We start from the raw sequence: 26,854 nt of genomic DNA on the forward strand, positions 1-26,854 counted from the left end.
CACTTCTCCTCTCCATTTCCCCATGTCCTCCATGTTATTCCTTATGCTCCATAAGTGACCTTGACTTTATACAAAAAACATTCATTCTAATTTCACCTGTACCTTAGTCTCTCCCAATTCTCAACCAGTTCCTTAAAAATCAGAACTAAAAAAAAAAAAAATCCTTGATTAATCTAAGATATTGCGTGCTTTGGTTCTTTGCTTACGACAGTATTACATGTAACTTTTGCCCCTACTTATCTGTCCATTTAACTTCAGATGTTTGTTACAGAAATTCTTCATTGGGACATGGGCATCAGGTTTTCCTTTCACATTTGTGGGAACATAATTCTTTGTTTCTCAGAACTCAAAGAGACAGAGCTTGCATTCCTCCTTTAAAATTTTTTGATGATGACTCTTTGCACCAAGGAATCCATCATCTCTACCATCCCCTTCTCACTTAGGTTTCTACATCCATTCCACCATGTGCCCTCCAGCTACATCAAAGAATTGCTTTACCCCTGAACTCACCTTACTTCCATACCATTCCCTCTGTCTGAAATCCTCTTTATTCTCTACATGGTGAATTATTCATCTTTAAAAGATCATTCAAGGAGTCTTACCTAGCCCTAACCCCCCACCCAAAAGTATAGAGTTTTCTTTTCAAACTTCTACAGCACAGAAGCTGGCACATAATGGGAGAGAAACAATGATTTATGGAATTGTCAACAGCATTAAAAATGAATTAGAGACTGATCTACCTGTCAGGAGGCCTCTTCTCTCTTACAAAATTTAGAGCTCCTTGTTTAAATTTCAAACACTCATTTCCCTTGTGGCTATAATTGGCTTGGACTAGCAATAGCCAAATGAACATATGTGGACAGTAGATGCCAAATAATGTGATTTTATTGAAATATGCATGTGGCTTTTTTGTTGGCGGGAGAGTATACTGCTATCCCAACATATATACTTAGTTCAAAAAAATGCAGCATAAGGAAAAAACCAGATCCCATCTGCCAGGCAAAATAGCTATAAAGTGGAGAAATCAGGTTTTTAATGAATCCATTGAGAGTGACTTGAGTTATTTTTTAATGTAAGAGCAAATAAACTCTTGAGCAGAGCCGCATAGCCATGGAGCATTCTTTTAATTTATAGCTAGCAAAGTCCAAATCCTGGTTTTAGCTAAATTAGAATGTTCCCAGAAGAGAGAATGATTAGACAATGCAAGTGGGCTTATACTGGCCTTCTAAAATCTGGCTCACAGTCTAAGGGGACTAGAATTCCATTCTCAATTCAAGACATGTAAACACTTCTCTATATCTTCGTGAGACACACTGCACAACTTGGCTGGATTTTTCTGTTTTCTTTAGCACATATCCACAAAAACAAGAGTGTTGCTCTTCCATATTCCAGTCTGAAGGAGTGTGGGATAAGGGCAAACACCTGTTCTTTTTTCTTTCTTGGCCAACATTTTCTGTTTCCATCTTTGGACTTCCATTTTACCAATGCTTTTTTTTCTTCCCTTTTCTACTAATAGGATTACTGGAAATAGAATTCATTCATAGGATTTTAATGGTTAAAAAAGACATACACTCTATTGATAAAAATTAATTATGAGGTACATCATGTAAAGGCCAAAACATCATAAATAATCAGAGGTTTGGGGTCTTGTCACTACTGAGATATATTGCGTTCCTTAATATGTCACAGCATTCCCCATCACAGCAGGATGGAGAACTCTGCAGAAACCTGACTTTGAATCTCACATTTGTCCTATACTGATTGAGTATCTTGGACAGTGGTTTAATGTGTCTGTCCCAGGAAAGAACAGCCGTGTAATCCAAGCAAAATACCTAATCTTTTATTTATTTTTTTATCCCCATAATGAGTTTGTGTATTTATTTATTTGTTTATTTTTGTTTCTAGTTTTTATTTAAATTCCAGCAAGTTAGTTCAGGATAATATTAGTTCAGGCATAGAAATCAGTGACTTGTCACTTAGATAAAACACTCATCATAACAAGAGGCCTCCTTATTTCCCATCACCCATCTAGCCCATCTCTGATCTGAACAGAGAAAGACAAAGTGAAATGAAGACTCAAAGTTACGAAGAAGATTAAATAAAAATAGAGTCCAATACCTGCACCATATAGATTCTCAGTAAATGTAAGTGGAATATGGACTATGTAGTCTAAGTCTGTTAACAGCAATACCAGTAGCAATAATAATAAAACCAGCATTCTAACCTCGTGCTTGCCTAAGACTCTGCATGTATTAGTTCTCCTAACACGCCTGCAATAGCCCTTGTGGTAGTTGCTCTTGTTTTAATCTTTCATTTGTAGAGAATGAGTCTGCAGTCTCTTACAAGTACTGTTTTGTATAGGACAGTACTTCCCAAATAAAAAAATTAGAATATGGGAAGTGACCATGGAAAGTGTAACATGATATATTTGAAATTAGAGGCTTTCTCAGAAAACAGAGGATAAAGAATTATAGTTCTTCCTTCGATGGAATATCTTTATATTTCAGAAGAAAAGTTAAATAAATCACATTTTTAATAGTTATCAAGGAAACTTATCCAAAGGGCTAAATCATTCCTCTAGCATTTATGCCTTTGAGTAAAATAAGTTTTCTAAGTATCTAAATTGTCCCAAATTCTAAATATCTATATTCTGCTATTTTTACCAGCAGAAAAATGGCTATTGGTATTTGGATTCTAATACTGTTTTTTTTCTAGTTCCTAGAAGAATGGTATTACAAAAATATTTGCTTCCTACTTAAAGCCAAAAAGAGATGAGGATGTCACACTCATTAGGGATTGCACAAAGGACATCATGAACTAGGAGACTGAGATGTCTGGGACGCTCGGTTACAGAATCTCTTGAACCATATTTGAGTAACATAGTATGGAAATTGATGAAATAGAGAAAAGAATGGATAATATGAGTCATGTCCAAATGTGTGATCAAATGAGTTGTAGATATCTGAACCCATCTTATTCTTTGTGATTTTTCTTAAGCCCCTGTAAACCCCAAGCCAAAGAAACCCCATCCTATTATTCATGGTGCATAATTGACACATTCTGGTAAATTGGACATGTCACTATATTCTGGAATTTCTATTCTACTTAAATCAGATGTGTTATCACGAGCAATTGACTATTCCTTTAACATTGTTTTCAAGGGCAATTTGCCACAGTGACTCCTTGGACAAGCCAGTGTTTTCTGTCAGTATGGGAGGAAAGTGAGAGTGGGGTAGAGAGAAGAAGAGAGGAAAAGAAAAACTAAGACTTCTGACCCCTAGAGTGTTGGGCAAATATGTTAGCAGTGTTTAAAGTAATTGAATCCAAGGGTTGAAAGGACCTTAAGAATCCCATAGTCTTAGTTCTCACTCAACATCAATGTTATAACTCTATGTCTGACATCCATCCAACTTCTTTTTGAATATCAGATTCTTCCCTGATTCCTAGAAACGTCTTTCTTGAATTAAGACAAGTGTTGACTCCATAAACTTACAGTGTTTGGAAAATAAGTCTTGATACTCCTCTACCTGACAGTCTCAAATGGTTGAAGCCAGCCTTCATGTTTCATTACTCTGTTTTTCTCCAGGTGAAAAATCATCAGTGCTTTCACAGTTCCTGATATCATTTGCCAACCTCCTCTAAAAGTGTCCCAGATTAACAGTGAGTCTTTTTCTTAATTTCCAAAGATGTAGTTGTTGTTCAAAATAGATTATTATGTAAAGTTTAGTGTTCCTTTCCTGATTTTTAAAGTAATATATGTTTATTGAGGCAAATCGCCCATAATCTCACCCCGAAATAACCAACACTTATGTTTTCTTGTACTTCCTTTCATCTTTATACATTTTATATTGTTTTATAAAATAGATTATATATACATTTTGAGTACTGCTTTGTTTCTAATGTTACGCTTTGAGCAATTTCCCATGTTCTCAACGCTCTTTGAGGAGAAGTCTGCAGCAATTCATCCTAAATCCAGTATTTTAAATTGTATCCTGATAATATCTTCTTCTTGACCCTTTCACCCTAAGTATCTGCAGAAATTCTTTTTGAAGCACTTAGTCAACATTAGGGCTATAGGTTTAAAGACTTGTCGTGCTTGCTAGGTAATCATTGATAACAAAGCACTTCAGGTACAATAGAAAACCAATGTTTTTTATTTAGAAAGTTGGTTTAAACCAACCAAAGAAAGAGAACACTTCTGTCTTTGTTGACCAAGTCTTCCTTCTTGAAAAGACACTTCTGAAGCAGATAAAAAAAATTTTTTGCACTCTCTATTCATAAGGTATTTAATCTTTGTATTCTCATGGTGACAAACTGAGTGCCATTAGCCAAGGAGGCTCTCACCTGATGACAGAGGTGGATCCCCAGTGAAAGGAATCAAGTAAAGGTGAGGCAGCACAAGACTTTGTAACCATAGTTACTTTAAGTCTAAGATTATAAATATATTGCTTCCATTATGAAAGATGCATTAACATTCCTTTATGTCCAGTCTTAGAAACCTTGTTATCAGGGCTAGCCTGTTTACTTACTTATCTCTTAAGAGAGGGCTAGGCTTAATTAACACTTAAACATTAACCTTGAAGATAGTCCTAGAAAGTGGCCAGAGAGGGAGGATAGAACTTTTTGAAAATGGGATAGAGTGATCTCAAAGAAATACTCAAATTCTGAGAAAAGCAAAAACTTTATCTTATTCACTTATTCAAGAATTTGCTTCTACTGACCCAGAAAATTCTGGAAATGACCTCCTCTATCTTTATACGTACACCTGAATGAAGTGAAGGGTGAAATGGGAGTACTTTATAAGGCAATCCTTAAAAACAAAATTGCTATATACTTTGCAGCTGATCATTCATCTAGTCATAACAGATGTTTTCTTATATATGGTAAAATATATTCACAGTAAACCACTGGAATGATTAATATATTCATAATAATAAGGTAAAATATTCTTTTATGACTGGGGAAACTGCTGTCTCAGACCTTCTCTGCCTTTGTAGCAAACATCCTGACAACCACACAGTTTTGTCATTTGCATGAGAGCCTGGTTATTGTAAATCGCTACATTAATTATAGATGTATTGTATTGTTATTTCCATGTAGTTTTTTGAAGAGAAGTTACCGGTAAGAGTTGTCCCTAACTATTTATAAGAAATTTCCAGTGCAAGAAGTTTTCAACCAGCTTTCCAAAAATATTCTAAACTCTAGTGTTAGCCTTATTTGAGATCTTTTCTAAAGTTTCTTTGTCCCTTGTAAAGCAAGGAGAAACTTAATGCTCAAACAAAACAGGACTTTACCACTTAGTATGATAATCATTCCCAACTTGACTCCCAATGTTTACTTGACTCCTATGCACAGTAAAGAAATTAGCTCAAACATAATTTTCTGTTTTTCTGCAATAAGTTAACTAGTACATCATATTTTATACCCTCATAGTAGCCTAATTTCATCACGTGACCTAACAAACTTAATTCTTACTCAATGTCAGTCTTCTCCCCCAAGTTTAAAGCGATGTCAAAACAGAGACCTAAACTACACTTTCTCATTGTTGTTTCCTCAGAACCAAAGATAGTGCCTTCATGGCTAGCCTTCCGTAAATGTTTGCTGAATGAATAATATTGATGCTTTAAGTATACTCTATCGGAGTCCTTGAAGCATGAGCTTTTCCATAATATCACTTTATTAATTTTATCTGAGAAAGAAGATAAAGAGTGGCACTCCATATTTTTAAAGGCAATATCTGGAATATCTGGATTTAGGCACACCCTACGGTTAGTGAAAAAGTCTACCATTGGGGGGAAACCCAAGACTTTTCCCTTTCTATCTTGTATTCTACCTCAGGAAGAGGATAAACATGAAGAAAGGGCAGTATTGGGTCAGTATTCTAAACAAGGATATAAAACCCTCCACGTGACAATGGAAGAGGTTAAAACATCTTGTGATCCAATAATAAATTTCCTTTGTAATTGGGAACAAATTTTCATGCTCTTGGTAATTGAGAATACATGCTTTAGTGGAGAGAAATTAAGACCATATGATCAGAGGAAACCTTTAAAAAGTATATATTATTATTTCTATTTATCTGGACCAGGATCTTTGCTTTGTTACAGATAACCTGCTAATACTGTTTTGCTTTGTTTTAAAGAGAAATTATGTAGTAAAATTTTTAAGTTATCCTCTTTGTAAAATCTCTCTATTTTTAGGGTATTGAAATAGCTATTCCAGATAATTACAATGCTGACTGGGGAGAAGAGACATCTTTGCAAAAAGAATTCTAAATAATTTATGCAGATACTTCATCCCAAAGGAGGTGAAGTATAACTCCTATTACTTACGTATGTGTTGTGCATAGTGAATTCTTTCCAAAGATATCATATGAGAAGGTGGAGAAATCTTACAAATACTATTTCAGCTAGGGGACCAAGGTTAACATCAGCAGTGATGTCATGTTGGTGGTATGATGTGATGAAAATGATACCTTACATCTTTGATCTTCCCCAAAACACCATCCCAGTCTAATCATGAGAAAAACATCAGCCAAATCCCAAAAGAGGGATGTTCTACAAAACACTGGTCAATATTCCTCAAAATGATCAAAGTCATCAAAAAACAAGGAAAGTCAGAAATTGTCACAAGCAAAAGAAGCACAAGGAAACATGACAACTAAATGTAACATAGTATCCTGGATGGGATAGAACTAGGCAAAAACTAAGGAAATCTGAGTAAAGTGTACACTTTAATATTAATAATGTATCACTATCGGTTCACTACTTGTAACAAGTGTGTAAGATGTTAAAGGAAAGCGTGTGTGGTAATTCTCTGTAGTATATTTCTAATTTTTCTTAAAGTCTAAAATTGTTCTAAATTGGAAAGCCTATTTAAACAATGACACTTTCAGGGCGCCTGAGTGGCTCAGTGGGTTAAAGCCTCTGCCTTTGGCTAGGGTCATGATCTCAGGGTCCTGGAATCGAGCCTAGCATCAGGCTCTCTGCTCAGCAGGGAACCTGCTTCCTCCTCTCTCTCTGCCCGCCTCTCTGCCTACCTATGATCTCTGTCTGTCAAACAAATTAAAAAAAAAAAAAAAGCAAAAAACAAAACAATGACACTTTCAGCCTTGGAAATCTTACCAGATTAAAATTCTTGTGGTCATAAATTGAATCCTATTTACTCTAGTTGTTTTTTTTTTTATAATTTTTTATTATGTTATGTTAATCACCATATAGTACATCATTAGTTACTTATGTAGTGTTCCATGATTGATTGTTTGCATATAAAACCCAGTGCTCCATGCAGTGTGAGCCCTCCTTAATACTCTAGTTGTTTTTAAAAGAATAGGGACCATACTAATTTCTTAGGGCTGCCATAACAGAGTATCACAAACTATGTGGCTTAAACAACAAAATTTTCTCACAGTTCTGGTAGATAGAAATCTGAGATCAACATGTTAGCAAGGCTGGCTCTTTCTGAGGGCTGTGAGGAAAAATCTGTCGCATGCATCTTGCCTAGACTCTGATGGTTTGGTGGCAATCTTTGACATTTTTTGGCTTGTAGATGCATCACTGTGATCTCTGCCATTATCTTCACATGGTATTCTCCGTGTGTGTGTTTGTGTGTGTGTGTGTGTGTGTCTTTCTGCCCAGATTTCCATTTTATGAGGAGACTGGTCATATTGAATTAGGGTCTGCCCTAATAACCTCAACTTAACTTGCTCATCTGCAAAGACTCCATTCTCAAATAAAGTCATGTTCATAGGTACTGGGTACTCTGAAGACTTTTTGGAGGGATGCAATTTAATTGATAACAAACACAGTCTTTGAAATATAAATGTCTGTTCATCTAGGAAATCACCTCACTTATTGGGAGACCACATAAGAGTGGTGGTAGTTGGATAGAATCCCTATTTTCTTAAAGTCTGTAACTGCTTCTACTGAAAATGATCTTGGAGTTAACTAACTACTGGTCCTTTCATAGGGCCAACCAGATATCAGGTTTTGCTAGATTTGAGTTGACAAAATCACAGCTAAAACTACAGATACAATATCCAGCTATTTCTTAAATTGACAAGAATTTTTAAGCCCAAATGAATGGAAGCACATTGAATTTGGATATGCATATTTCTTTCTTCTTGTCCCCTCTTCACTTCCCCATCTGCTCCATTTCCAACCATGTTCAACAGTCAGTGTTCGTACCTTATTATAAAGCACAAAACTGTTCAATCATAAAGTCTTCAATGCAGAGTTCTAAGAAATCTGCCCAGACCAGCCTTTTGGAGATACCATGTCAGGAGCACTGTCTATGAAGTAGGTCATGGATTCCTTGATGTGTCAGACTTATAAACCCTCTAATGTAGGCATTTATCCTATCTCCCTGACCTGTTATAATGGCTCCCCTGCTATTACTCCCTTTTAAGGCTCCTCCAGTTGGGCTTTGAATCACATCGCTTCAAAGAGGCACAAATTAAAGAATATAAATAGGTAAAACATATTATTTTAGAGAGCATATTAAAGAGTAATAAGTGCTAAAAACAAGATAAACAAAGGATGGAAAGGCAACATGAAATGATGTCAGACTATGAAATTTTAGTTAAGATGTCCAGGGATGATCTCACTGGGAAGGTAATATATAGTGAAGAACTAAAAGAAATGAGAAATTCAGGTATGTGGATATCTGAAGGGAGACATCCAATAACGTTCCAGGCAGGGGAAAGAGCTAATGTGAAAGCACTAAGGAGAAGGCACGCCTGGCATGTTTGAGACCAAGGTAACTAAAACAGAGAATGAAGGGGAAGATGTTAAGAGATGAAATCAGATATTTATCAGAGAACCAGATCACTTAAGTCATTTGTCAACATAGTAGTTTTGTTTTTACATTGAGTGATGTGGAAACCTAATGAAGTGTTTTTGTAAAGAAGAATAATAAGAAAATAACTATACTTTTTAGATAGAGGATAAATTTTGGAGAACTAGGGGTAGAAGCAAGGAGGCTAGTGAGGGACTAATGCAATAATTCAGGAAAGGAAAGATGGTGTCCAGGATGTAAAGAGTGGAGTGGTAAGAAATTGTTAATTTTGGGTATAATTTCATGCAGAACCAAGAGAATTTGTTGAAGCAACAGACGTGAAGAATGAGAAAGAGAGGGAAAACAAAACAAAGCAAAACAAATACTATCAAGATGTATGAAAGAATTGAATTACTGTTTAACTGAGATGGGAATGACTACAGAAGGAGCCACAAATTTAATGGCGGGAGGCCAATTTCAGGAGGTCAGTGTTTGTTATATTAAGTTTGAGATGCTGATTATATTTTCAAGCAGAGATGTCAAGTAGGATGTTGAAAAGTTAGATCCAGGATTTGGGGGGAGGGCCCAGGCTGGAGACAAAGACTTTTGAGCCATTAGCTTGTAGGTATTTGAAACCATGAGACTAGATGAGATGACTGAGTCAGTAAGCGTAGGCAGAAAAGAGCAGTGGTCCAAGGACTAAACCCTGGATGTAGGAGAAGCCCAGCATCTCCTAATCTTTATTCTTCTTCTGACATAACTTCTGTGTATTTTCTGCAGTCATCTGCTCTGTAAATAACCATTAATGGTTGGTATTGCTCTACTGTATGTCAAACTTATAAAGCTACAGTAATTAAGAGACCATTGTATTGGCTTATAAAGATGTAAGTAGAGCAAATGAATAGAATCAAGATCTCTTTAACAGACCACTGCATATATGGACATGTGATTTACATCATGTGGGGAATAGAATAATGGGGAATATGGTCTTTTCAGCAAATGATATTGGGAAAATTGGCTATGTGTAGAAAAAAAAAAAAAAGAAACTTGGCCTTTCATATGCACTGTAGATTTAAATGTGAAAGGTAAAATAAGAAAACATGTAGAATAGAGGAGAATACATTTATAATCTCATTATAGGTGAAAATTTATTTTATTTTCTTTTTTCTTTTTTTTTTAAGAGAGAAAAATAAAGAGTATGCAGAAGAGGAGGGGCAGAAGGAGAGGAAAAGAGAGAATCTTAAGGGCTCCACACCTCCTGACACAGGGCTGAACCCCACGACCCTGAGATCATGACTAGAACTGAACTCAAGAATTAGACATCAAACCGACTGAGCCACCCAGATGCCCCAGTAGGTGAAAATTTCTTGAATAAGAAAAAATGTACTAACATAAGGAAAAGATAGATAGGGACACGTGTGTGACTCAGTTGGTTAAGCATCTGCCAGGGTCCTGGGATCAAGCCCCACAGCGGCCTCCCGGCTCAGAGGGAAGCCTGCTTCTCCCTCTCCCTCTGCTCCTCCCCCTGCTTGTTCCCTCTCTCTCTCTCTCCCTCTATGTGTCAAATAAATAAATAAATTTTTTAAAAAAAGAAAAGATAGATAAATGGGGTTATTTATTAAAACTGAAATTTTTCTGTTCATCAAAATACACCATTAAAACAGTTAAAAAAATCAAGAGGAAAAAACTGCTTTCAACACATTTGACTAGCAAAGACCCTCTTTCCAGATTATGTAAAGAACTTCCACACAGAAATAAGAAAGATGTAGACTGCCTAATAGAAAAAAAGTACAAGAAAACTGAAAAGGCACTATACATACACACACAATGACAGCAAACATCCATCACGTATTGTATATATGAAAAGATATCCAACCTCATTAGTAGTCAGGAAAATATAAATTAAAATCTCCTAAAGAATGGTTAGATTTTAAAATGCTGATAATAATAATAAATATAGGGGGCAATGGGAATCTTGCATATTGGTATTGGATGGATGGTACTACAACTACTTTGGGAAAATATAGCTACTCAAGTTGACCATATTTTATGGCACTGTAATTTTACTCTTTAATATAGTGGTCAAGATAATGCAGGACATATATACCAGAAGACATGTACAAAAATGTTCATAGCAGCATTATTTACTATAGTCAGAAGTGGGGAAAAAGTCCTTCAACAGTATGGCAATGTCATATGTTTCTTTTGATTTTATGCTTGTGTCAACTCTAGAAATTGGTAGAGCACTAAAAGATGGATACAAAGCAGCATGATTATATCAGACCAAGAAGAAGAACCTGTGATCAGGGTTAACAAAACTTTTCATTTCACTTAACATTCTGATTGATAGGCACTGTGATCAATCTTGGAACCATTCATGAACCAAAAAAGAAAGTATTCTGTAATCAATTATTAATATCTATTGTTTTACTCCATCCAGCCTGCTAGAACAAAATACCATGGACTGAGTAACTTATAACAACAGTACCTTTTCACTCACAGTTCTTGATGGAGGCTGGGAAGACCAAGATCAAGACATCAGAATAGTCACCTTCCAGTGATGAAACTCTTTCTGGTTCATAGCTGGTGCCTTCACTCTGTGTCCTCATGTGCTGGAAGGGACTATGGAGCTCTGTGGGGTCTCTTTTGCATGGCACTAATTCCATTCAGGATGCCTCCACCCTCACGACCTCTCAAAGGCCTCAACTTCCAATACCATCAGTGTGGAGAGTAGGATTTTTACAGATAAATTTGTGTGTAGAACGAACATTCCAACCACAGCATCTATAATTAGTAGATATTTGCCATATTTGTCCTACATGATACAATTCCAAGAGACAGATCAGCTCCAAATTCTGCTGAAAGATGAGTTTGAAGACAGGACGGTTCGGTTAAGGCCAGGCTTAAATAGATCCCTCAAGGAGCTCTTGGGTGGCTCTGTTGGTTAAGGGTCTAGCTCTTTGTTTCAGCTCAGATCATGATCTCGGGGTCAGGAGATCCAGCCCTTTGTCACACTCAATGTAGAGCCTAATTGGGATTCTCCTACTCCCTCTCCCTCTGCCCCTCCCTCCTCTCATGTTCTCTCTAAAAAACAAACAAATAAATAAATATAAATAAATAATAATAATAGAAGCTTCAGATGTGCATATGAACTTAGCCTGCATTATACTTTCTGAATAAAAACAGTGTATGTATTTTGAGTGTGAGTATAAGTGTGTGTGTGTGTGTGTGTGTGTGTGTGTGTGTAATGGAGCTGAGTGCAATATGAGGCGGAGCATGATTTCTCAGTAACAGGAAATCATTAAGTGCCTACTCAGCAGAGAAGAGAGGTGTTGTAAAGTTGACTTGGAGACCAAAGATTTCTCTGAGCATAATCTTTTTATATTTGTACATAAAAAGTGCTACTGACTTAGGATAAATTTTGAAAAATACTTGGAAAAAGTAGTGGAAATGGCACCAAGTTGGAATCAGGGCTTCAGTTTCTAATTCCAGTGACATCCCTACCCAGGTGTGTGAACTTAGGTGAATCACTTTTCTTCCCTGGACCTCTGCTTCTTTATCTACCAGGTGAACAATCAGGACAGCATGGTTTCTGCATTTCCAGCTCTAACAGTCTTAATTCTATGATGGCAACCATTTGGGTAAGCAGAAAAGCCATCAGCATTAGTGTCAGGCCTTTGCAACATGAAATATGTTACTTAGCTTCCCAGAACCCCATTTCCTTATCTGTAAAATGAAGGTGATTATATCTACATCCCTTCACTGTGAAAGTAAAAAAGAGATAAAATGGTCAATTGATCAGTCCACTGCCTAGACATTAATGAACTTCCAAAAAACTATAATTAGGGCTCAAATCATCTGCATGAAACTATCTCACCCACTTTAGACTCCAGGAATTCCCCTTTCTTTTGATCTCAGTACAGTTCATGACTGAGTCAACCATTTGGTCGCCATTCAGTCATGTGACAGTCTTCCATTTATGTATCTATTAAATATTACCTAAACACTATGTTACATTACTAGTAATGATATTAGTGACCATTTACCTATCGCCGACTATGTGCCAGTCACTGTGCTAGGTAATTGCATATAATCCTCAGAGCCTCAAAGTGAGGTAGGTGTTTCGTTGTTTGAGGTTTAGGGCCAGGTCATATTTCATTAAATACCCTCACAACACCAAGCACAGTACCTTAACACAGTAGACACTCATTACATATATTTTTGATTGACTGAAATGTGGCAGTGGGTCCCCTGCATCTCCCTCTAATGTATGTAGTTATTTGATTTATAAGAAATTTCTGTCCCTGGCTCTGGTCAGCTATTGAATTTATGTTTGACAAGAAAACCATAGAGTTTGGCAACTCTGCAGTGATAGGTGATGTGTGATTCATTTGGGGGAAGAATAGACATTTTCTATTCAGACTTTGAATTCCTGGGTCTTATGGTTAGTTAATCATGTCTATAGGAATGCATGACTGAGCAGACAGATTCAAAGGTAGGAGACTTTAATCTAAATTACTCCATTGTGTGTTTCCAGATATCATCTTGTTACCCATTGGTAATATTTTCTATAGCCACTGCTCAAATGTACGAGATGAATACAGCCTGGCGTTTATTCCTCTTAAGAGAAATTGTGTAGTCCAGGAAGCAGGGTCCAAGCTGGAAGCAGTGGGTACCTAAAATACAGAACATTATGATCCTTCAAAGCTGCCAGGATATTCCTCCCAATAAGTCACATCTCTCTGTGTCCCCAGGAAGCTGCTTGGGTTGACACATAATGGGAGACTCGCAGGAACTCACTCTTCGCAAAAGAAGCTCCAAGGAAGGAATTAAAAATGGTTCTGGAAGCTTCTCAGCAACAGAGGTAACAGGGTGAGAGCTGGCAGGCGTCACAGAGAGCCACCGTTCCAGCTGCGTCTCTCAACCCTTGCCCCCAGGAGACTGGCACAGCAGTTCCTCCTCAAGTAATTACTCTTAGCCTCCTTAAATTACCCCCAGGTTCCCAGTGGATGTTTTTCTTCACTTCCTCTTTGAAATCACTTGAGTCTAGTGGTTGAGCCAGGGGAGTAGTATGGTAGGTGCTAAACAATTCCAGTCTCACCCGTGGGAGACATGGCCCTGTAAATCCTTTCAAAGAGGGCCCACCAAGTCCTTCAGAAGGAAAAGGCAGTCAGTGACATGAATACAATTATTGTAGTGGAGCAAAATGTGTGACCCGTCGGGATTCTGTTAAATCCAGCAAAAGGGAATGCCACAGTTAAACCCATATCCCTGGGGAGCACTAACCCTGAAGCAGACTTATTAATTAGGGCTTCTGAGGGGCACAGAAAATGTGGGGGAAGGAGGCTCTTTCAGTTACAGAGACAGAGCTCCTTTCTAGTCTAGTCCTTTCCATGGGGGCAACTCCCGTATCTTTCTTCTTCTTTTTTTAAACCAGTTTGAGCTACATGCTCACAAAATCCCTGTTGTGCCAAAGCATTTTCAATTCAACCTGAGAGCAGAAAAAGGTTTTTAAAATGAATCAGTAGGTGGAGCTCTTTCTTTTTATTTATGTTTCGATCCCACATCCCATTTTTAGTGAGGGACACAGAGCTTTTGAATGAAAAAATAGGCATTTTAAAACTGAAAACACATACACGATGTGCTTTCCTAATTGAAAGGGTATATTGTGAAATCATTACTGTCATAGAACATTTGCGTTGCATGCGAATGCTAAAGTAAAGAAAATATATAAACCCAAATTGACTTCAGCAATTTGAAAGTGATAGTGGACATCTGTGTTCAATAACTTTTTGCTGGTAACTGGTGTTTAATATTTCATGTCAAATCGAGAAGAGTGAGAGAAGGTTCTTGAACACAGAGACGGCTGGCAGTTTTGCAGCACAGCCTGCCCTTTGTCATACTCACCATAAAGAAACTTGCTCCATGGAGGGCTGAAACCGCACCAGAGTGACTCCTTTCTCGGAACTTTTATAAACTTACAGAATACATGGGTCTCTATATTCCTTTAGAATGATGTCTATAAGAAAAAAAAAAGGTTAAAGGACTTCCAAAGCTCATTATTTATTTAAGGGAAAAAGGGGTGTGTGTGTGAGAGAGACTGTGTGTGTGTGTGTGTGTGTGTGTGTTGAGGGTCGAGGGCTCTTGGAAGAAATTACAGAAGAATTAATCATCTAGAACAAATCTTACCTTTGTGTTTTCATCAATCCTGATTTTTTCCTAATCGGTGTGCAGTGATGTTTAGGAAGTTGTTTGCCAATAGAAACATACCTTCTTAAGGCTCATGATGAAGTATGTCTAGATAGTATTTTAATGTTTATGTAGTTGGGCAGGATGGGGAGTGGAGAGTAGGGAGCAAGAGCTTTTAAGTTTGTTACTTTGTAATTTCTTTTTCTACATCATCCTAGATAGGCAATCTTGATTCTAAATGCATGTTGGTCTTAGCAACAAATGGGATCAAAGGAAAGACAGAGGGGACAGCATCATTCTTTGAGTTGATCATGGGATTAGCACTTAGTCCTTAAAATGACCTGTTGGTCATGTTAAATATTGCTGACCTCAACATCTTCCATTCAGTTCTCAGAAGACTGGATCCTGGAGCTACCTGGAATTACGTACAGTGAAAGTAAAATAAGAAGGTCCATAGAGTTTGAGATACTCGACATCTGTGCATATTTTGTATTCATGTTGCTATAAGAGGACTGTATATCTGAGCAGAGAAATACTTCCTTTCCCTTCTCTAATAATAATGCGGCCTTAGAAAGACCAGATCCTTATGTAGGTATATGCTCTTCTTTATTCTAAAGAGACAGATTCCAGTAGCAGAAAAGCAAGAGGAAGAAAGAATCCAGAAAATTGGAATTATTTACTTGTGTGCTTAAATTCATCTAACTTAGTTTTGAGAATGGACGGAAATAAGATTAAGCAAGTTATTTAATTTTCTAAAGAAAAATCTCCTCTACCCACCCCAAACTGTTAGAACTAATAAATGAATGAATTAAGCTTACAGAATACAAAATCAACACACAAAAATTAGTTGTGATGCTATATATTAACAATGAACTATCAGAAACAAAAATTAAGAAAAAAAATCTATTAATAACTACATCAAAAAGAATAAAATACCCAAAGAATAAATTTCACTAAGGAAATGAAAAGATCTATATACTGAAAACTATAACACGTTGATGAAGGAAATTGAAAAAGACACAAATAAATGGAAAGATATTCCATGCTCATGGATTGGAACAATTAATATTGATAAAATATCCATACTACCCAAAGCAATCTACAGATTCAATGCAATCCCCATCAAAATTCCAAGGACATTTTTCACAAAAATAGAACAAACAATCCTAAAATTGTGTGGAACTATAAAAGACCTTTGAATGCCCAAAGCAATCTTGAGGACAAAAGGAGCAAAGCTGGAGGTGCCACACTTACTGATTTCAAACATCTTTCAAAGCTATAGTAATCAAAACAGTATGGTATTGGCTTAAAACATAAACACATAAATCAACAGGATAGAATAGAGGGCCCAGAAACAAGCCTACACATACATGAGCAATTCATTTATAACAAAAAGCTAAGAATAAACAATAAAGGATGATCTCTTTAATAAATGGTGCTAAGAAAACTGGGAAGCCACATGCAAAAGAATGAAACTGGATTCCTATCATAACCCGCAGACAAACATCAACTCAAAATGGATTATAGATTTGAATGTAAGACCTGAAATCATAGAATTCCTAGAATAAAACATAAGGGGGATCTTTTTCTGGCATGGGTCTTGGCAATGATTTTTTTAGATTTGACCTCAAATGCAAAGGCAGCAAAAGCAAAAATAAAGAAGTCAAACTATGTCAAACTAGAAAACTCTTGCACAGTAAAGAAATTCATCAACAAAATGAAAGGCAACGTACAGAATGGGAGAAAACATTTGCAAATCATATATAGATAAGGGATTAATACCCAAACTATGAAAGGAACTCTTACAACCCTCTAGAAAATAAACAAACAAAAAAAATGTCCCATGAAAAAATAGAGGAACTAAATTAACATTTTTCCAAAGAAGACATACAAATGGCCAAAAGATAAGTGGAAAGGTGCTCAATATCACTAATTATCAGGAAAACTCCTATCAAAACCACAATGAGATATTGCCTCACACCTGTTAGAATGGCTGTCCTCAAAATGAGAAGAGATAACAAGGGCTGACAAGAATGTGGAGAAAAGGGAACCCTTGTGCATTGTTGATGGGAATGTAAATTGGTGCACCCACTATGGAAAACAGCATAGAGGTTCCTCAAATTATTAAAAATAATACTACCACATGATTTAGAAATTCCGTTTCTGGGTATACAGTTGATGGAAATGAAATTTCTATCTTAAAGAGATATCTTCACTTTCATATCATTGCAGCATTATTATAATAATATAAATACATAATATATATTATATATGGGCTTGATTTACAAATATATACACATATATACATATATATACATACCTACACACACATATATCATATGATATATATGATGGGATATTACTGAACCATAAAAAGGAAATCTTGGGGCAACTGGTGGCTCAGTTAAGCATCTTGATTTCAGCTCAGGTCATGATCTCAGGGTCATGAGATCGAGCCCCATATGAGCGTAAAAACTGCTTAACATTCTCTCTCTCCCTTTCCTTCTGCCCCTAGCCCCTGCTAGTGCATGTGGTCTCTCTCTCTTAAAAACAAAAAAGTGGAAATCCTTACATTTTTTACAAGATGGATGGACTTTGAGGGTGTTATACTAAGTGAAATAAGGCACACAGAGAAAGACAAATATTATATGATCTCACTTATATGTGTAACCTTAAAAAAATCTCATAGAAACAGAGGACAGATTGGTGGTTGCTAGAGGCAGGGGCTGGTGGGTGGGGAAAATGAGAAAGGTAGTCAAAGGCGCAAACTTGCAGCTGTTAAGATTAGTAACTCCTGGGGATGTACTGTACAGCATAGTGGCCATAGTTAACAATATTGTACTATATATTTGAAAGTTGCTAAGAGAGTAGATCTTAAAAGTACTGAACACAAGAAAATAAAAATTTGTAGCTATGTAAGATGATGGATATTAACTACACTTGTTTGGGTAAACACTCTGCAATGTATACCATATACCACATCGTTATGTTGTGCACCTAAAATTAATACAACATTATATGTAAATTATAGCTCAATAAAAAAGAATGGGACAATTCTATATGTACTACTTTAGAAAAATCTTGGAAAATCCCAGGAACACAAGAGAAAGCAGAGTAGACAAAAGAGTAGCCACATGTTCAGTGATATGATGGAGTCTAATGGCAAATCAGGCTAATGTTGCAACAGAAATAGATAATTGCAGGCAAAAACGAGGTAACTGGACATAACAAATCATGTGGAGAGGGTATAAAGAACTCTTACTTTCTTTTAAAGTGGCGTTAACCAATAACATGACGTTTTGCGTTTTGCTTTGTTTTGCAAAGTCACAATCGTCTTGTCATTTGATTGTCATCAATCTCCTATGAGGATCAAGGAAATGCCACCATCCTCCTTGTTGGGGACACGGGAAGAAAGGTGGCCTAACGGTGGATTGTTTCCAGGATTCCTGGGAACCTTGGCGAGTACATTTGTCCAAAAACCCAGACGGTATTTGGTAGGGCTGATGGCGGGTACCTCAGGGCCACAGCCAAAGAGTCCATCTCTTTTTTCCCTCAGGGCGGGAAGCTGCTGTTGTCTGCGAGACTCGGGCATTCAATGTACATCATACACAGGACCAAGCTGAGCTCCCTATGGGTGTTAAAATGATAGAAAAATGCAGATAACATGCATGGGAAAGTAGAGCCTTCTCTTTCTACAGCTGCCAGGGTGATCTGCCTTGGGGCTTAGTCTGTTTCCCATATATTTCTTAAGTAAAATCCCAGCCATTGTGGCTAGTTAAAAGGGTGAAAGAAAAAAGATGTCATCACTCAAATGTTTCCCATGTAGGGTATGTTTATTAGTCATCAGTCTTATATATCACCGTTCAATGGAAAGGTCCACATTTACAGTAACCATGCGCCCCTTCTTTTTCTACAAGCTGCAAGGAAGCCTGGACAATTTAAATGCCTCTATAAGCATCCATTTGTGAGCCATTGTAGCTTCTTGCCAAGTTATTGTGGCATTGAAGTCAGGGGTATGAACAGAACTTTATAGTACAGCTAGAGAAAATGATCTTTCCAGCAGGATATCAAAATGCCCCACTTGCCTCTTCACCCTCAAAGAAGATCCAATGCTCAGTCACAGAATATCATCAATTCAGAAAGTCGATTCTCATTTTCTTAGGAGCCTGCTTTAGTCACCGAATTGTAAATCAGCATCATCGGCTGCACAGACAAGTGGGCTCCTTCTCAACTGTGGGTTCCTGTGGCCTATTTCATTAGTAATCACTTGCGTTCTTTTCAATTTTGGGCATTAAGTGTCTTTTAAATCAAAGTGAAATGTGTACTTGGCAACTTCTGACTCAAGCATTTTGGTTCCCCATAAATCCTGGAAATGACACCGACTGCACTTCACCTCTGGCGTACCTCTTCAAAAACCAGAGTTATGCAAGGAGGAGCACTTGAGAACCGGGGAGCCCTATCCCTCAGAGCCTTCCCAAGTTCTGGGAAACAGTGGCATGCTGAAAATGACAGACACAAAACTGCTTAATCACATGGAATTGAGAGAAAGAGAGAGAGAGAGAGAGAGACTGTGTGTGTGTGTGTGTGTGTGTGTGTGTGTGTGTGTGTGTGTTCAAGTAGGCCAAAAAAAGAACCAAGCTGAGTTTCACTTCCTAGCAGTCTTAAGCAATAATTTCCTGGAGTTCAATACTGTTTACGCTTTAATGATAACCCATGATTTTTAATTCCAATTTTATTAGAATCCTGTTTCTCACCTTCTTTGTCCTAACCAACTTTTCCATCCAGTTATGAAATTACAAACTCTTCTCCAAAATATTCTCTCATCCAATTACAAAAAAAAAAAAAAAAAAACAAAGTTATTTAAAATTTTTACTTTTTTCTGACTCTCAAGCTTCTTCCTAACACAAACACAAAATAATTGGGCACATTGTGGGTCACCCATGGCAACAGTTACCGTTCTTTTATATTTGACCTTTTTAATGATCCCAGTCAGATTGGAAAGGCATTATTCCCCACTTTAGAAAGAAGAAAACTTGGGCACAAAGGTTGAGAATTGTCGATTGCTGTAGCTGTCTGTGGACATTATAGGTCAGGAGTCCTCATTCCTAATAAGATTATAATGGTAATCAAAGCTACTGTATGTTGAATAGTGTCCTGGGAACTACAGTCAGTTCTTCACATTTTGTATTTATTTGACTCTTCAGAAAATACTATAAGGTAGGTATTAGAACTTTCACCAGAAATATGGAGCAGGCCTCAGAAGATCACACAGCTAGGAAGCTCAGAGGCCAGGGCACAAACCTAAGTCTGCCTAATTCACAAACTGTTAGCACAGCCTCTGTGCTCTAGAGCGCCCCCCGCCCCCATACTTCTGGTCTGCAGCTAATGCAAGGACTGTACTAGTCATCAGAAGTAACATTGCTGATCTTCTCTTGATGAATATGTATTTTTTTTATTTCCCTGAATTCTTATAAATATGACTGTGGGAGAAATAAGAGCTGATAGTGCATATTACTCACCCAAACAAGGGTCTGGTGATGTCACTGACATCTGGAGAAGAGAAAAACAAGGCCACAAGAACCAGTTTGGAGAATGAGATCAATTGGCATATGATTCCTGGATAAGTGGAAGTTTCTGTTCTATATACTGTTACCCACTGAAAAGAACCCCATGCAAGTACCTGTCAACATAATATAAGGATAGAAGACTGTGTGATATGTTCTCAATGCTACCTCTTATGTTGATGTCATTGTCATCTTCCCTTCACATATTAAAAGAGTTATGTGAGAGGGAAAACAGATTCTAAGCTGGGTAAAGACTAGTACTTTCTATTACTATGATCTTGTCAAATCAACTGTATCATTGTTGTAATTTTTTTTTCTTTCTTTTTTTTTGAGAGAGAGAGCCCAAGTAGTGTGTGTGTGTTGGGGGTAGGGGGGATGTGGGGAGGGCAGAGGGAGAGGAAGGGAGAGAATCTTAGGCTGGTTCCACATATTTAATATATACAACTTGATAAGTTTAGGAATATAAACACAAACGAAACCATCACCACCATCAAGGCCATAGATAGATCTATCCAACACTCCTGGTTTTCTCCAGCCTCTATATTATAAATATCACTTTGGGTGGTGTAGTAAAAAAACACTTAACATAAGATTTATTTTCTTAGAAAATTTTAAATATTGTTATGATCTGAATGTTCATGCCCCCCCTCAAATCCATATGTTGAAATCCTACTGCCTAATGTGTTGGTATTAGGACGTGGGCCATTGGGAGGTGATCAGGGCCTGAGGGAGAGCCCTCATAAATAGGATTACTGCTCTTAGGAAAGAGAGTCCCCATTACTCCCTAGTCCCTTCTATCATGTGAGGACATAGCAAGAAGGCCCCCATTTAATTAGGAAGAGGGCCCTGTCAAAAATGCAGCCATGCTCACAACTTGATTTTGCATTTCCCAGCCTCCAGAACAGAGAGAAACACATTTCTATTGTTTATAAGTTACTCAGTCTGTGGTATTTTGATACAGCTGCCTGAATAGACTTAGTACACAGTACAGTGGCTAGAGTCACTGTGTTGCATAATACACCTTCAGAATTTGTCTTATATAACTAAAACTCTGACCATCCCCTCCTCATTTTCCCCTGCCCACAGTCCCTGGAAAACACTTTTATATAGTTTGATTCTAAGAGTTTGACTATTCAAAATTATATACATAAAAGAATTACTCCGTATTTGTGTTTCTTTGGCTTATTTCACTTGATAAAATGTCTTTCAGTTTCATGCATATTGTCACAAATGGCAGGATTTGCTTCTTTTTTTAAGGTGGAATAATATTCCACTCTCTCTATATACCACATTTTCTTTATCCATTCATCCACAAATGGACACTTTGTTTCTATATCCTGACTATTGTGAATAATGCTGCAGTGAACATGGGAGTACAGGTATCTCTATAAGACAATGATTTCATTCTTTTGGATAAATACTCAGATGTGGAATTGCTGGGTCATATGTTAGCTCTATCTGTGATTTCTTGAAAAACTTCAATCCTATTTTCCATGATGGCTGTACCAATTTACATTCTCACCAACAGTATACCAAGGTTCCCATTTCTCCACATTTCATCAGTACTTATTACTTTTAGTTTTGTTGTTGTTGTTTTTAATTGCCATTCTAGCAGGTGATATTTCATTGTGGATTTGATTTGCAAATGGTGATTTGTGATGTGAGCACTTTTCATATACCTGTTTACCATTTGTATGTCTTCATTAGAGAAATGTTAATCTGTTGGCACAAAATCTTACATAGTATTCTCTTATGATCCTTTGTTTCCATGGTATCAATTGAATGTCTTCTCTTTCACTGATAATTTTGTTTATATATATCTCTTCTTTTTTTGTGTAGTTAGCTAAGGGTTTGTCAATTTGTTTTTCCTATCAACTTGGTAATTTTAAGTGATCTGTCTTTGAGTTCACTTATTCTTTCTTCTGCTTGATTGAGACTTCTGTTGAAAGCCTCTGTTGATTTTTTTCATTGCAATCATTGTATTTTTCAGCTCCAAAATTTGTGTCATTACTTTTATGATTTGTATATCTTTGTTGAACTTCTCACTTTTTTTTACGTAGTATTTCCTGATGTCATTTAGTTGTCTATAAGTGTTCTCTTGAGCTTCCTTAAGACAATTATACTGAATTATTTTTCAGGTGGTTCATAGATCTCATTTTCTTTAGAGTCAGTTATTATTTGGTTCCTTGGATAATGCTATGTTTGTCTGATTATTTGTGATTTTTGTTATCTTGCATTGATATCTGTGTATTTGAAGAAATAATCACCTTTTCTAGTCGTTACAGACAGGCTTCAGTAAGAAAAGGTGGGCAGGCCTGCTTCCAGAGCCCATGAACAAGTAGGCCTCTACTTTGGACTGTGGGCAGGGAGGCCTGGTGCCTGGGTCCATGGGGACTAGCTTGTCATCAGTGTCCACTGGGGCAGGCAGGTGCTTAGGTTCACAAGTGTGGGTCTGGAGCCTCTGTCCAGGGACCAGCCTGAAACTTGGGTTCACAAGGGTGGACGTGGAACCCAGGTTCCCATGGGAGCCAACCTGGCACTGAAATGGGCCTGGATTCTTTTAAACTAGAGAATCAAATGGCATAGAGGCTGAAATTTTTAATGAGTAACCCCTTCATGATCTTAGGAGCATGCTGTGATATAATATGATCATTTCCTATATTATTTATGCACATACCTTTGTTATTTAACTGAGAGCCATTTCAAAAATCAGCCTCACTGAAGTATAATGTACATACAACAAAAGACACCCATTTAAGGGTATACATCTGTATAACTATCCCTGAAAGTATATATACCTGTGTGTAATCACTTCCATAATAAAGATTTGGAACATTTCTGTATCCCAAAATATGGTCTTGTGCCCTCTCAGTGAATCATGACACTATTCCAAGTCCTAGGCAACCACTAACCCAATTTCTGCCATTATGATTAAAATTTCATACAAAATGAATCATACAGTATGAACACTCTATTTCTGGAGTCATTTGTTTAGAAAAAATGTTTTTTCAGAGTTAGCCACATTGTTGCATATATCAGGAATGTATTTCTTATTTTTACATAGTATTAATTGTATAGCTACTATCATCTGTCAGACCCATGATTTCCAGTTATAGAATAATGTTATGGCAGGTCTTTGTATGGATGTATATTTTTTTCCTCTTTGGTAAATTACTTAGTACGCTTGTGATGAGTCATATAATAAGTATATTTTTAACTATTAGAAACTGTATAAATATTTTCCAATGGGTTGTACAATTTTACACTCCCATCAGCAACATGTGAGGTCCCAGGTTCTGCAAATCTGCACCCTCACCAATACCTGGCATTGTCTTCATTTAGCCATGTGAGTGGATGTATAATAGTATCTCCTTGTGGTTATAATTTCTATTTACATGATAACAAATTGGCTTCAGCATTTTTTTCCCATAAACTTATTGTCATTTACATATCTTTGATAAAATGTCTGCTCAAGATTTTTGCCATTTAATTTAGGGTTAATTTTTAATTTAATTAGATTTATTTTCATATCATTACATTGTAAATATAGGTCTTTCTCAGATATATGTATGGTGAAGATTTTCTGCAAGCTCATGATTTGCCTATCTATTTTCTTAATAGTGACTTTTGAAGAGCAGTTTTTAATTTTGATGACATCAAATTTGTCAACTTTCTATTGTTTATACTTCTTGTACTCTTTTTAAGAAAACTTTCTTTCTCCAAGGTCCCCAAAATTTTCTTCTAGAAATGTTTATATTAGCTTTTATATTTAAATGTTGTTATTTGGGAATGATTTTTACATGCTGCTTAGCTGAAGGTGAGGTTAATGCTTTTGTATTTGTTTCTGTTTTCCATACGGATAACCAGTCTTCTGGCACTGTGTGTTGGAAACACTAGCCTTTCTCCATTAAATTACTTCAGCATCTTTGTTCAAACTCAATTGGTCATCTATGCATAGGTCTATTTCTAGAATCTCTATTTTGTCTCATTGAACTTACTATTTTTTACATGAGTGTACTTTGTCTTGGTGTTACAATTTTATAATAAGTAAACCTTGAAGTCAGATAGTGTAAGTTCTCTAACTTTTTTTCTTTTACAACATTCTTTATTCTTTTGACAATGTTATGCCTTTTGACTCTCCATACGGATTTTAGAACTAGTTTGTTGATTTCTTTTTGTTTAAAGTCCACTAGAACATCGATTTAGATTGTGTTGAATCTGTATCAGTTTGAACAACATTGAGTCTTCCAACCTAAACCACAGTGTAATTTCTTTAGTTTTAAGGTCTTTATTTTCTTAAAAAATGTTTTATATTTTCTAGAGTACAAAGTATTTTACCCATATTTTATTAAATTTACCCCTAAGTACTTTATACCTTTGATGGTATTGTAAACACTATTTAATTTCAATTTTCATTTTTTTGCATTTGTATAAAAATATAATTAATTTTTTCTTATTCTAACATTGTGCATCATTACTAACACCTCTTAATAACTTGAAGAGCAATTTTGTGGATTCCTTATGAACTTCTAGGTTTATGAATATGCCAAAAAATAAAGGTTTATAATTTTCATTCCAATCTTTGTACCTTTTCTTTATTTTTCCTTTTTTAACTGCCTGGAACTTTTAGTACAACATTGAATAGTGATAGTTCTCAATATTTGGTGGAAACATTTCAATTTTTCATCAGTAAGTATGATGATAGGTATAGATTTTTCTTAGATGCCCTTTATCAAATTAAGGAAGTTCCTATCAGTTGTCAATTTTGGTGGTTTTAATAATGAATGGGTGTGGCATTTTGTTAAATGTTTGTTTTGTTTCTACATCTGTTTTTGTTTTGTTTGTTTGTTTTAGTAATTTCTACACCCAACATGAGTTTCAAACTCATGACCCTGAGATCAAGAGTTGTATGCTCTTCTGACTGAGCCAGCCAGGTGCACTTTTCTGCATCTGTTTCATTTTTTTCCCCAAGTTTTTATTTAAATTCTAATTAGTTAACATGTAGTATAATATTAGTTTCAGGTGTAAATTTTAGTTATTCATCATTTAGATGCTACATCAAGTTCTCATCACAAGTGTCCTCCTTAATACATACCACATATTTAGCCCACTTCCTTCTTCATCTGTTTTGATGTTCATGTGATTTTTCTTTTTTTCTGTTGGTACAGTGAATTACATTGATTGCTTTTTAAATGGTAAACTAAATTTCTATTACAAGGATAAAGCCTAACATGATGTATTAGCCATTTTAAAATTATTAAATTTGATTTGCTAAAATTTTGTCAAACATTTTTGTGTTGATGTTTGTGAGGATTACTGGTCTGCAGTTTTTCTTTTCTTGAAAAAACCTTGTTTTGAGCATTAATTTACTAGTGAAGCTATCTGGGCCCAGAGTTCACTTTTGGAAAGACTTTTAGTAACAAATTCAATTTCTTTAATAAATATAGAACTGTTTCTGTATATTTCAGTCAGTTTTGGTAATAACTCTTAAAAGAATTTGTCCATTTTTTTTGAAGTTATCAAGTTTATTATCATGACGTTATTCAAAATATTTATTTACTATCCTTTTGGTATGTGTGATATCATCTGTTGAATTCTTCATGTTAGTAATTGGGTATCCTTTTTGTTTTTTCCTTTGGTCATTCTAGCTGAAGATTTGTCAATTATTTAAAATATTTATCAAGATTTTAAAAACCCAGCTTTTGACCCAATTATTATTATATATTTATCTGTTTTATATTTCATTGATATCTGCTATTATCTATTTTATTTCCTTTCTCCTGCTTAATTTGAATTCCATTTGCTCTTCTTTTACTCATATTTTCAAGATAGATGCTCAGATAAGTGATTTTGAAAATTTTTCTTCTCTTTATAGGAACTTTTGTGACTATAGCTTTTCCTCTAATGACAGTTTTAGCTACACCCCACAAATTTTTATATATTTTTAATATTCATTTATTTCAAGGTAATCTGTTTTGGCTTATCTTTGAGTCATGGGATATATCTGGCACCATCTCCCACCTAAGATGAGACAAATTTAATTATCACAGTCTCAGTCATGAAGTATGTATTATAGGCATGAGCATCAGGCCACAAATGCAAGTTTACAAAAATTCACTAAAATCTATTTGGTCTTTCATTACACCATGTGGAATGCTACTTTACCTGTAGGATTTTGAGCAAATTTTCTATCCCTAGGGATATGTTAAGGTTGCTAAGATGTTGGTTGGGAAGTGCGGTCATAGATACTGTAATTCATAGGGTATAGCTAGGAAGTCTACAGCCCCCACCCTCATGACCTCTTCAGAACTCAGTCTCAGTACCTC

At 36.2% G+C, this 26,854-nt stretch overlaps 1 long non-coding RNA gene across 1 annotated transcript; it reads left to right on the forward strand.

Moving 5' to 3' along the window:
- The first annotated feature begins 2,063 nt into the window (after positions 1-2,063).
- Positions 2,064-20,677, forward strand: LOC116854300. Its single transcript, XR_004380128.1, has 4 exons — positions 2,064-2,144; positions 3,587-3,660; positions 12,343-12,416; positions 20,493-20,677. It is a non-coding gene; the product is annotated as an uncharacterized LOC116854300 (long non-coding RNA).
- Positions 20,678-26,854: the final 6,177 nt, after the last annotated feature.

The sequence above is a fragment of the Lontra canadensis genome, unplaced genomic scaffold (genome assembly GCF_010015895.1).
Source record: "Lontra canadensis isolate GAN:19392208 unplaced genomic scaffold, GSC_riverotter_1.0 scaffold90, whole genome shotgun sequence".
Taxonomy (NCBI): Eukaryota; Metazoa; Chordata; class Mammalia; order Carnivora; family Mustelidae; genus Lontra; species Lontra canadensis.